We start from the raw sequence: 13,539 nt of genomic DNA, 5'->3' as shown, positions 1-13,539 counted from the left end.
CTCTCTAGATGTCTAGACAAGAAGATGCATCTGGATGAAGCTAATATGGAAAAGCATTGACTCCCAGCTATGATCAAAGTCAAGTCCTGTTTATGAGGAATATTAAATGGCATATTTCAGGATAAATTTAGAAACACCCAGGTCTGTAATCTATTTCTTGCCAAGGTGAAAAGATGGTGAACACAAATCTTGTTCTTGTAAGGAACATCACTGATTTCTGAGGGAACCAAGTTGTCAGCCTTTTTTGGAGTAACGTAATTTGATTAATGAATTATTGAGTAGTATAAGTTTATTAAATATTTTTGAGAAAATAATTCAAATTAATGAAACTAATTTTCTAATTAAAAAAAAGCTAACCATGATTCCCCAAAAGCAAAGAGTCAAATTAAAATGTGAGGTTTTTTTCTTTTGTTCTTCGTGTCATCCATGCTTCCAACACGTATCTGATAGCAAAAGATAATTAAGAAAATGTCTTAGAATACTAAGATGATCAGAATTCAGGATGTGGTACTCAATACTATTTCTGACATTAGAACTTCAAAATCATCATGAAAAGTCCTCAAAATAACTTGCTTAGTTTAACATAGTAGGCAAAAATAGAAAAAAAAAAATAACCCAATCTACTCACTCTCTGTACCACAGCACTGAGCTACCCCTCAGTATGCCATAAATATGTACTTGTAAATCAATGTCAGTTAGTTGCACCATTAGCAGATATTTTTAATCTGGCTCACTGAGTCGGGTTACTGAAGCATATGACTAGAAATATTTTCATCAGATTTACTCCCATATGCCACTGATTTCTTTAGTCTACAAGCATGTCACATAGTTTGTGGGTATGCTGATTTATCCATCTTTGCTAAAATTTTATCTGTATGTCTAGTGGTATTACACACAAAAGTGAAAATGTTTCTTCTAGAAATGTTCATCCTGGCTTAATGTACTACAAAACCATACTAAATTATCAAACACTAGCATCCCATGAATGTTACGAAAGCTAATTAATTATAGTTCGTAGAGTACTTTTATTTCTTAAAAGTGATTATTATTCTTATCTTCTCCTGGTTAAGGACTCTCTTAAAAAATAACCAATTATTTCAGTTAAAACTCAAGGTAAAATCTCACTTGAAATTATAATAATTTGTGAGTTTTAATTAGTAAATATCAATATAACTTCTATAGAATCTAAGAATTAGGAAAGCAACCAAACTGGAAATGAAAGGGTTTAGTCTCCACCAGTATTTCTGTATTAGTATGCTAAGACTTTAAAAATAATAGAGCCATGTTTTACATGAATTTAACAATATAAAATATTTACACAGGGGAAATTAATAAATATTTACTTATCTGTGGTTCAGACAAGATAAAGGAGCAGAACAATTAATGAACAGCTTTACTTAATAATACAGTGCATTTTTCAGAGGAAGAGGAATCACACTGTCACAGTAAAAGCCCTCTAGTTTGTCTTCAGTCAAACAGATATATAAAGGGGGTGAATAAATTTAAAATTGAAACAAGCAAGTTTCTAGAAAATTCTGCAATGATATTCAAGAATAATCTTTAAATCTGAGAGTGACAAGCACCGGGCTTCAGTAAACCTGTGACAGGGATTGTTAATATGATAGCACAGAGGAGAGGGACTCTCTCAGTTCTGTGCTTAATATGGATATTTCAAATATATTTCCTGAAGAACTTTTAAGAATTGTCTAAGCATCACGTGTCTGATGTTTTCAATAATGAAAAATGACTGTTATGTTCCCATGTAGAAATTAACAAAGCCCTCAATGTTCTTGGTACTGTTCTGTTATTAATGCTGTGGTTGTTTTTTTGTTTGCTTTGCTATACATACCAGTAAAGAACTGCTATTCTTGTCCCCAAACCTTTGCCTGAAAGCCTTTAACTGCAAATTTATAATTGGAAAAGGGTGGGGTGGTTTACATTCTCCATTCCAAGGGAAACTCTAGCTTTCCCTGGCAGATATCTGTCTTCTCAAACCAAGACATCCACGATAATCTAATTTATGATAATTAATTTCTGTTATTGCCTTGAGTGAGAGAGAAGCTATCACTTTCATAACAGTTTCTGAGAATATAGTAAAAAGTAGTTAGTAGAACTGTAGGTAAGGTGACATTCCACTTGCCATGTGGTACTAGTAAAACCTTTATTTTATTTTTTTGAGAAAGAGAGGCAATAATATTGTCTCACCTGTGCTAATATGATATTGTGTCAAGCTATAATTGCTTAGGATGGTGGGATCCCTTATTTTAACATAAAAGAAAATCCTCATCTTTAAAAGGCAGAAATGCAGTATTGCCTTTTAGGTAGTAGATATTAAGGCATTATTTAAAACATTCTTTATAATATGGCATGGTTTTACACTCAGTTGTGTTTTAAGGTATACAATTGACAGAACTTTGAGTATTAAGGAAACATCTTCTGTATAACACTTCTATTGCAAACTGAGATCTATGAATATGAATTGCTTGATGTCAAATTTTAGGTTTTAATGTTTCTCTCTTTTTCTGTTAAACCACATCATACTTTCATGGGTTTGTTCATTTATGAAAGAAAATGTAATAACTTAAAAAAAGAAAGTAAATGAACAGATTTTTAAGCAGTCGCATGGTTTAGGTTTATTTTTTCTTCTGATTCCAACACATGGACAAACTGCTGTCAGCAAGTGCCAAGCTGCCTGATCATGGGTCTGACTAGCTGTTACATTTTTTGTCTGACATGGTAGGCATCTTCTTGCATCAACTTCAGATGTCAGCAGCAACGAGGGCCCTTGTTTTTTCTGGAACTATAAAGTTGGAAAAGACCATCTGCTCAGCCTTCTGTTATCTGAACTCTTCCCTAGAAATAGTTTTCAAGAATGTATTAAGAACTGCAAAGGAAGAGATAAAGTGTAAGATGTTGGTAAAATAATTTTAACCCTTTCCTTTCACTTCATGAGATATATAAGCAGCGATGAAAACCAAAAGCAAATTTGTGTAGTTCACAGCTATTTGGTTAATGGCATGAAATTATTCAGCACTACAGTTTTTAACCTTATAATTAAATGTTTTCTGTATAGTTTTAAATGTTATTGCAATATATCTAATCGTTAAGATTCTCTTGATGTTCTCTTCCCATACAAAGTTTGAAAAGTGTATATTCAGCAGTAATCTGTGCCAGAATTAGAAATCTACTAGAACACTCCCAAAATAGCAACAGATGAGATATAGCTTATGGAATAAGTAATGAGTATGGATTTAATGAAAATTACTCTGCACAAAGCATTTTATTTTCTTTCTTAAAAAAAATCCACTCTACAACTGCTTGGAGTTTATCTTATATATACAGGGTTTTTATTTCACACTTTGTGAGCTGTATGCCCTGTTACCAAATTCAGCAATGACAGCTCAACATAGAAGTTATCTAGCAGTGTACAGAACACTGGGGTCCCAAATATGGATGGAACCAAATACTAAGTTAATTTTGCAAGCCAGCAAATGAGAGTTCTATTTTATAAGAGTTGCAATGAGTATTAAAAGCAATTGTATTTTAAATTTCAGTATTTATAGAGACAGAAATCTGAAAGATATCTTATTTAAAAGGTTTCATATCAAACAGAAATGAAGTCTGTGGGAACATTTCCATTGTCCTGAATGAACTATGGATCAGGACTTCCCTTCATTTGCCACTCATTGCCTGAAAAGCACAAAATACCATAGGCTGTAGAATTATTAGGTTTTTCAATATGGTCCTAATGCAATGGTTTCTAACACTGAATTTCTTTTCCTCTTTTCTTTCTTATGAAAGCTATTATTGCTTGGAAAAAGAGAAAAAACTGTAATTACATTTTCCATAGAACAGAATTAGTTTGAAAAGTATTGTCACAATAATTCATCTTGTAAACATTATGCTCATGTAATGGAAGCTTTTAAAAATTCACACATCAGCTCAGTGTTATATGGAGCATCTACTACTGCTCTTTGTTTTTCCGACTCAAACAAGACAGCTGGAAAGGTTTTCATTGTTTGTTCTATTAAGAAGACATGGGACTGGTAGTGTGCCAGCACAGTTTTATCCTCAGTTGATGAAAAAGTATTAGAAGCTAAAATAGAGAAAAAAATCCACCTTGTATTCAATGCTTGTTTTTTTAATATTATTTTAATGCAACTTTGCAAAGTAAATCTGTGGGAAGACAGAGATAATGCTAAAGACAATCCTGCCTCCGATTGCAGCTGTGTTAATTACCAAAGAGTGGGAACAGCCTTGCCCTCACAGCTGGGTGTGATAAAGAGTGAGTTAGTTGGTAGAGAGGCAGTTGGAGTCTGTTGGCCGTGCTGTGAGGAGGAAGGGACAGGAGGTGGTGTGAGGGACAGGTAAGGTCAGTCACTGTATGAGGGACAGACAGGGTTGGGTGGCTGTGCCAGGGACAGGAAGCAGCGAGCTGGGACTGCAGAAGGAAGAGAGAAGAAGGAGAGAAAGAGCCTGAGCTGCATGGAGCTCCCCATGGGATTGCTACATAGAGAAGGTATGAAAGACTTCTAGATAACATGGTGCTGATACTTGAAGCCTTCTGAAGTTTTTAATGAAGCACTTTAAGTGCAGTGGTTGTCTTGACTATGGCATAAACTTTGTAAAATTTACTGAAAAAATTACAATTTTTGGTATTGTCATTTGAAAGTAATCCCTACTTACTTTCCCAACCCAAGTAATAAACTAGTTTAGTGACTTGAAAAATTAAGATTTTTGAGTCATGTTAATGCTAGCATTAACACCTTACTGAAATAATTATTTGTAAAAAACCCTCAATGATCTTCAATATTAGAGTTAATATGGAGCCAGTCTTTCATTGAGAAAAGAGCAGATATTAATTTTAAAATTACACTTAATTTATAGTTATCTAAATAGTATATAATAATAAAACCGCATTTTTATTTTATTGCTTTTGTTATTTATTATTTTATTAAAAGCTACTCAGATCAAAAGTGTCTTCTATCTACTTCTCTAGTCCCAGACGGAACTAATGTCTCCAAACAAAGTTTTCCCAGAATCTTTTAAAACCCAAATACTTGGATACCCCTGCATGTTTCTGTTCAGTAGAGTCAAGTAAGGACGGAATTCAGATCCTTAACTATGCCACCTCTGGGGTACACAGCGTGAGGGATAAGCATTTATTATTTCTTTAGAGTTTCTTTATTCATTATGAGAGATCAAGCCCACTGTGATCTGATTGGAAGCAAAACCTCTGTGTGGCCCTTGAAGTTTGATTCTATATTCTGGTACTTGACTACATGCTTGGAAATATGCAGTCTTACTGATAGTCATGAATGTCTGTCTCTGCTGACCCGTCTGGCCCGTTATTCTGCTGATCCCACACACAAGCAATATGGATACAAGTAAGGCTAATTGTAACCCGCTTTATTTTAGTTATGCAGCTGCATAAATGCTTCTGCTTCTCTTAGGCTGCAATTCTTGATTTTTATAGTCAATATTTTTCTTCAAAGCTTAGCATAATTGATCAATCCCATGTTGACATCTCCCTTCTTTTTCCTTCTCTGTTTGGGGAAAAAAAATAGGTCTTTCAATGAAGGAATTGTATTTCTATTACTGTGTAAAGATATAAGTTTTTATGCTGGGAAGCAGCATTAATATTTACCTTTTTGGTATCTGATGCACTGTATTTCTCATCAAGGAGCTATGAAATTCTTATTTTTCTCTGCAGTGGCTGTTACATACCACACATTAAAATATGCAAAAAAACCCAAACCAAAAACAGATGTTATGTGTACAGGACTTTGTTTGTTTGTTTGCTTTTTGACTGTAGACAGCTCAGATATAAGAGAAATAAAACACTCTTGAGTGTAATAACTTGCTCATGAACAGTTCTCCACATGTTTCTCTCAAATAAGCTCAAGGGATGTCCGTAGTATATGTATTTAATTTCAGATACACCTACTGTCCACTTAATTTTGTAAAAATAGTCGGATAAGATATATAATCAAAATAATGGAATAAATTGTAAAATTTTGAATCATCAGAATGCATTTTCTAGGATAAATCTTCTTAATTTAAATCTCTTCTTTATACAATAACATTTGAAATAGGTGTCTTTTGTTACTAACTACTTCAAACACCCAGAAATATTATGCTAGTGATAGTGGCTATAGGTATGGGTTTTGAAAGAGCAATAAGGTCAAAACAAGTCCATCTTTTTTCCTCGGAAAGGCATCAAGTGCATCTAATGTTGGGCGTGCAAAGTTCTCTATTTGTTATTCAAGCAGAATGATTTCAGAGACCGTACTCCTGGTTATCATGTTGCTTTTCTTGCATTTAGTTAAATATGTAGCAATCGGAGTTAATCAAATCAAACAGTTCTTCCTTGTTATATCATCATCTTTATCCATTTGATGAATATATCACTCACAGATCCTCACAGCCTGCAGTCTTCTTCCAGTAAGTTACATCCTAAGGAAAGACTTCAAAACAGTTGTCAAAATTGTGAAGAAAAGTAGCACACAATTTCAGCATGTGAAGGAGAAAATAATCTATCTCTTGGGGGAATTGACTACCTCTACACATTTAATCAGCTTTTAATTAAAAAATAAGAATTATTATCTTCTCAAACAAAACAATGAGTGCAGTGGGATGTAACGATCATCTTATCAGTTTTAATTATCCCAGTGCCAAACACTTATCTTCTCCTGGCACTGACATATCATTCTTGAACTGTACAGATCAACAGAAATGCTATGCTTTTTATACTGTTTTGTTACTCCCAGCCACAGCCAACATTTGTTTCCTTGGTAATATGTATCTTCATATTTAAAAATTAATGAAAAATTTATGATGTTTCTTCCTGGTCACTGGGATATTTAAAACGAAAACTCCTGTTTAATTTCCAGTGAAATGCCTTATCCAGGTGTCATGAATTGCATTAAAATTATGGAGGTACCAACATTTTTTTTTCTAGAAGCTTGTTCATAATTTTTCTTTGAATTAAAAATCCCAACATACTGTCCCCAAATGCTGTAAAACTTATTGCATTAAATTGCTCCTAGGCTTTATTTTGACTTAAATAAGATTAAGTTGTTAAAGAATTTTCTCTTTCACTGGAGTAGTTTGAAATTGTGAAGCAAATATTTTGAGTCTTAAAAACCCATTGCATTCCATTGCAGGCACATAAATATAGCTAAACTAAATCAAACTACCAAATTTCAGCAAGTGAGGTATGACCTGTCTGACATCTATCTCCAGAGACCTTAAGTTTTATTTCTCCTTTGGGACATCATTTTTGATGGAATGAACAATAAAAAATGGAATTTACTTATCTTGAACAGGGTTTGCAAAAATATAAATGTACAGTATTTGTGGGTTTTTATGAGAGAGTGGTTTGCTCTTCCCAAAATGTCTAATAGTGACAGGAAGAAATTGTCTAGTTTGTGTATTTGTAGTCGCAGAATACAACATTTTTCTGTTCGGAGATGGTTGTGCTGTGCTGAGAGTTAGCCCAGAACATGGTGGCTAATTTACCAGGGAGCTAGAAGGCCTTTGGAGAGTGTTCAGATTAGCGGCCAATGAAAAATATAAACCATCAATACTTTTTAGAAGAGAAACTTAATTTGGACAGAAGACAGTAAAAAAGATAACTATTGCCTTAGGTGAAAACTGTGTGCTTCTCCCATCTTCTCTTCCATTTGGTTGTTTTAAGTTAGTGAATGAAAAAAAAACAACAAACCACCACATATAAACCCCAATTTCTTTCTGGAAAAACAGATATTAATTATGTAAGTCCACCTGACAGGTAAACCCACAGGATATATTACTTTAAATGTCAAAACTCAGATCAGGAAATTTCTAGCAGAAGAGGGAATAGAAACCTGTAAGATGTTGGACAGGAGAAATGACATCAACAGCCTGTTTTCTGCATTCTGAATACAAACTTGCCATGTATTCTACAATGTCAAATGGGCAAAATGATTATGAGGATTACAAATTTCTCCTGACGTTACTATCATATTGATTCCTGATGGATAATCCTTTAGATGTCTTTAATTTATCAGTGTCAGAAATGTGACTTAATTCTTCTGTGTCCACTAGTGATATTACGTCAGATGTGTCACTGAGTCAATGCTTTTAGTGATACCTCAGGCAGAAACATCAGAATGAATAATATAATCAATACCACTCCAGTGAGAATTCACCCCTAGACAAGAGTATTGGGTATTTACTTTGTGTTCAGTCTTCAGTTGTTTATTGACTTGCTTTAGGATTTAGTAGGAAATCATTGACTTGGGGAATACATAAAAATCCCAGCTGTGATGGTACACTTTTCCTATGTCTATGGAAAGGCTGAAAAAGAAATGTGAGTACGTGCAAAGATTTAATTACTTTCAAGAAGGTATATTCCAGAATGAGGCATGCTGTGAAACAAGCCAGGTGAAGATTGTTACATTTATGAAACAAACCTAATTACTACTACATATTGAAACCAAGTTCAGACAATTTAGTTACAATCTGACATTCATAATTGTATGGGTTTTAATAATGTCAGATTATAGTTACAAACCTTTACCTGTCCTCATTCCCTGGAAATTAAGGCAGATAAATATGAAATCATAAGAGAAGTTCAGAAATCTAGTTTGTCAGTTGCAGGAGTAGTGCAAAAGATTTTGTTGGAGTTTTTTAATCCAATCCATGCCTGTAGACTCTGTTTAGGTACCTCAAATTTTATATAGTGACAATATACGAATGATAATTTTGTAATTATAGTCATCAGTGTCCCATCAGTGACAGTAGTCATAGTTTTATAATTATGGCAGAGCACCACAGAAAATGACATGTTATTTTTCATGAAAAAATAATTTTGGGTACATCACAGAGATTTTTTTTTTCTTTTAGTTTCATGCTTATTTCTACCATATTAGATGTCTTCCTTCTCTTCATTCATTGAAATAACCTTATGTATTGTTTTCCATTTGAGTACTGTCCTATGGTTACAACTTGAACAGTTCAGTCTCTGATTTTGTGGGACTGATGAGTTCAAATCCTGAGTATGGAAGATGTATTACCATTTATCTTGAACTAGAGACAGTGTTTAAATACAAATATCCTTGGCAAGAGCTGAGACAACACTGCACACATTTCAACATAAGGCAAAAGCAATTATTTCTATAACATAACAAGAACAGGGCATATAATACTTGACATCCCAGATCCTCATGTATTTCCTTTTTCCACTTGTCAAATAGTCAGTGAGAACCAATTAAGGCCAGTATGTCTTCAAGGTAAAAAAATAATTCTCTGCTCTTTTACTCAAAAGTGATATAGCTCTCTATTTTCACTTGTCTTTCCACTCTTCTTGTTTTATATTTCAAATTCCCTGATAACTAAGTCTCTTCTTTAACTGATTTCTTTTTTTAAGAAAGAAGTACTGAATTTTAATCTTAATTCCTTTTTTTTCTCTTAAAAGTCAGTACAAGTATGAAGTTCATTTTTTGTGTAACATTATTATTCATATTTTTTCTTTTCTATACTCAATCTTATTATTTTATTTCACACCTTTTTTACCAATTTTTCTGGTTTTTTTCTAATATTTACCCATAGAAAATAACAGCTTAAAATGTTACAGTGAAGACATAGTTGTAAAACAAGATAAGATGACCATGCACCTTTTTGTAAAAGATCTGTTCCTTAGAGTGATTGTACATCTTGTGTTTTAAGGAAAGAATTCTTATTTAATTAATTTGTCACAGTAAGGGAAAACTTCAATCAATCAAACCTTCACATGGAAGCACTAAGGTTGTAACTGATGATTAAATCCAGCTCTTTTTTTATAGTATTCAAATAAAAAGAGGATTTCTTAATAAGAAATAGAGAGTAAAATACTTTTTTTTTGTTTGTTTCTTAGACAAGGCCCAATACCATATCTTTAAGAAGAAACATTCAAGTTAAATATTTTGTCAGTTAAAATGTGACATTAGTCTAAACTTTCGTATTTCCTACTTGCAACCTTAAAATAGTTAAAAAGAATGAGAGGAAAAAAATCCAGAGAATTTTGATGGACATGTACTTCTTTCCTGGAAATATTGAGTGAGTATTGAAGGCAGAATGCATCTTTGTTTTTCATTAACTATAGGTTCATTTGTCATGGCCAAGAACTTTTATGAAGGCTTACAGCCTTCATAAACCGGCTCTCAGGAAAGTACATTCCAGTCTCACTAACTTATAAATAGAGGAGAACTCATTTCTCCCAGGGATTAGCTGCTTGTGGTATGTTCTTAGCTACTGAAGAGATGAAGGTGAGCTTCAGAGATGTGTGTGGAACAAAAAGACAAGGCCGTTCTTTTGAGTTTAGGCACAGGTCAGCATAACTTTCAAAAGAGAACTAAAGAAGAAGACTCCTGCAAAAAAAAGAACCACTGTGTTGGTATTACTTTCAGAACCCTCACCAAGATAATTTTTGATGGATTAAAAACATGAGATGGAGGTAAAAATCTGGAAATTACTGAGTGAACAACATTATTACCCACTCCTCTGGCATTTCTTCAAAATGGAATGTGAACTGTCTTTGCTGAAAGCTATGACAAACAGTATGCTCTGATCTAAAGAAAAGCATGAACTTCTTCAGAACTTTTAGTAATGAAAGATGTTGAAATTCTTTTAAAATCTTATCAAAAATTTCTTCAGCAAGAAATAAAATAGAGTGCAAGAAAGAGATCTGAATTCTAAGAGAAATATAGGTAGAATCATCCCATATATTCATATATTTGCCATATAAAGATGAAATTTAAAATGAAAACAACCCAATAGCTATCTGTCAGAGTGTAGTTTGCACCCTGAATTCATATTAAATTGATCAAGATTTAGCCATCATAATTATATCACAAAAGGTAGCTACTTTAATTTGTTAAAATTTTATTTTCAGGTTTTTAAAAAATAAAAACAGCTTTAGCGTTAGCTTTTTTCTGAAAGAGTTCATAAGCTGCACTTACTACACTCGGACTGATTCCCTCGTGTTACAGAAACTGTATCAAAGAGATATTCTGTAAAAGTTAGGCACCGGTTAAGTAGACTTCCTCTCACCAAAGATGCTTTGTAGAAGTATCAAACAAGTGCACAGTTTATGCTGAATATTTATGCTAAGTGACTTGCCCTAAAACTGGCAACTGGTATCAAGTCAGCTCCTTTTAAACAAGTGCTTTGAAGTAAAGACAGTGAGTAATTAGAAAACCAAAGCAGAACAAATGCAGGGAGCAAAGAACTGTAAGGATACTATGAATTCTAATAAATCATAACAGAATCATTTGGATATATAAAATGTGTTGTAACTACTTAACACAAGTTACCATCAGGTAACAACTTAGTTTGTAATATCATATCAGTTTTTCAAGAAATGTGTGATGGAAAATTATTTATTCTTTCCATATGATTATCACCACATTCTTTTTTCAGTAATTTAAATTCCATTGTCATGAAGAGTTTTTATTTGCTCATATCGAAATCTGATATAAATTTTAAGAAATACAAATCCTGTAACCCAGTAAACTTCTGGATCTTCATGCTCTCATTTAGCAAAATTTCTTGCCTTAAAACCTTATGGGTAAAAGAATCTCCATATTTGAAATGAAAGTAAACTTGAATGTAGATTTAAAGCACTCACTTTGGTGTCCCACAGTGAGTTCAGGTAGCAAAGTCCATTAGTCTATTGAAGACTTTTCTGTGACTAAAGTAAGATTCTTTATTTGTTTTAAGATGAAAAGAATTTGGACCATGAATTTGCAGAGTTACTGTTAAATTCTCAGTTTCTTAATTTCAGGTGTTAAGGGATCTGTAAGAGAGCATGCAAATGAGGGAGAAAACTGAACAAAGTATTCAGTTATAGAATCTTAGAATAATTTAGGTTGGAAAGGACTTGCAGAGGTCATCAAGTCCAAACTCTAGCTCATAGCAGGTTGAACTAGATTACGTTGTTTGAGGACCTTTCTGGTCAAGCCTTTAACACCTCTGAGATTGCACAATCTCTTAAATGCTCTAGTGTTTTACCACCCTCACAGAGATTTTCTTTTCCCCTTTAATCATGATTTTCTAAGTTCTGACTTGTGTCCATTTCCTTTCATCCTATCACTATGTACTTTCATGAAGAAGAGTTTAGCTCCATTTTATTATATACTCACACTAGGGAATTGAAGAAAATATTGAAGCATCTCTAAGTTTTCCTCTTAAGGCTCGACTAACCCAGGCCTCTCAGCTTCTCCTCATAATGAACATGCAGTTCCCAACATCTTCCTTCTTTCTTTTTCTGAAATTAAACATAGTATTTGAAATCCTTCTGTCATCAGGTAATTAACCACCAAGAACTTCCAGAGATGACAGAGGCTGCATGGCATCATCAGCTGCCTGCTGTAGCACCCCTTGTAGTCTTCTGGACTTAAGCACATACAGTCACAAGTGCTCCCTAACCCTACCTTCCTTCACTGTGGCCAATATTTCACTCCCAATAAATATAATTGTGTCAGAAAGGCCCGAGAGCAAGTTTTACAGAAAAAAGAAAGGCAAAGAAGCCATCAAATGTGTTGTGTTCTTTGACACTCAGTTTCCTGCCTTGTTGAACAGTAGGCCTCAAGCTTGATATAGATTTCCTTTATCTACCAATGACCATACCGAAATTCTTTCAATTGTCTTTTCTGTAGTTTCAGCTTCAGTTAATTGTTGGAATCTTGAGAGTCTTTTCTGACATCTTCTTTGTTAACCTGCTTCCTCACAGTTCTGTCTGTCTTCTCTTCAGGTTGTTTTCAAGTCCTTCTCACTAGAATTAGCAAGCCTGCCAGTAAAGGTGCTCTTTTCCCAATTCTTCAGATGGACTAGGTAGCAGTTCTCATTCTTGAGAAAAACCAAAGCCCTATGACACCACCTGCACAGCAGGGTGTGGAGCTGCAAGGTGCATCAGTCTTACTGAGCTGAGTCTTTTCCCTCACTGGAAGGACTGAGGAGAAAATCGTCTTGACCCCTACACCCAGAGTTTACCACTTCTTTTTTTCTTTATCTTGTTCTTCTGTTTCTACCTATCCAACTTTTTTTGTTTGACTATGTTTTTTTTGATAATGGAGGTCAACAGAAGCTCTTTTCACTCATCAAAGCAAATTTATATTAATCACCGACTTATAGAGAAGGCTTAATTTGCAAATCTAAACTGCTGTTTTCTGAGAAATATGGTGAATCTCAAATTGGAGCTACATATTCAGGTGTTTAGAAATATGTTTGAAATTTAGGGTTGCAAATATGTAATGAAAGTAAAAAGGAGATAAAACTTTTTCAGGAATACATTTCCCCTACAAAAATTATGCTGTGATTTGTTAAAAGTAGACAGCAGTTCTCTGTAAGGATTTAGAAGATGATTTTGTTTAAGGTTTTGAATTTATTTTTTTAATATAACCTTTTCCTCTGTTTTATGAGGAAATTAATGAATTTTAAATCATGGAAAATAAATTTTTCTCTGCTTTATTACTTTCAGTTTGGCATGTCTAGAATTGCTAGCATTAACTCTTCAAT

At 33.7% G+C, this 13,539-nt stretch overlaps 1 long non-coding RNA gene across 15 annotated transcripts in view; it reads right to left on the bottom strand.

The window, feature by feature from the left end:
• Positions 1-449: 449 nt before the first annotated feature.
• Positions 450-13,539, bottom strand: part of LOC310906542 — a 47,932-nt gene continuing 34,842 nt past the window's right edge. For 8 of the 15 annotated variants that reach the window (XR_014589423.1, XR_014589424.1, XR_014589427.1 and 5 more), the window contains 3 exons: positions 12,165-12,289; positions 5,648-6,456; positions 5,394-5,546 (listed from right to left, as the gene is read on the bottom strand). This is a non-coding gene — a long non-coding RNA (uncharacterized lncRNA). Of the gene's footprint in view, positions 2,885-5,393; positions 5,570-5,647; positions 6,457-12,164; positions 12,290-13,539 lie in introns of those variants that run through there. The other 7 variants (XR_014589425.1, XR_014589430.1, XR_014589432.1 and 4 more) reach the window with 5 other exon arrangements.

The sequence above is a fragment of the Zosterops lateralis genome, assembly GCF_965231275.1.
Source record: "Zosterops lateralis genome assembly, chromosome: 2".
In the NCBI taxonomy this organism is placed as follows: Eukaryota; Metazoa; Chordata; class Aves; order Passeriformes; family Zosteropidae; genus Zosterops; species Zosterops lateralis.
The sequence above is the reverse complement of the archived record's forward strand: the minus strand, read 5'-3'. Positions and strand labels throughout refer to the sequence as shown.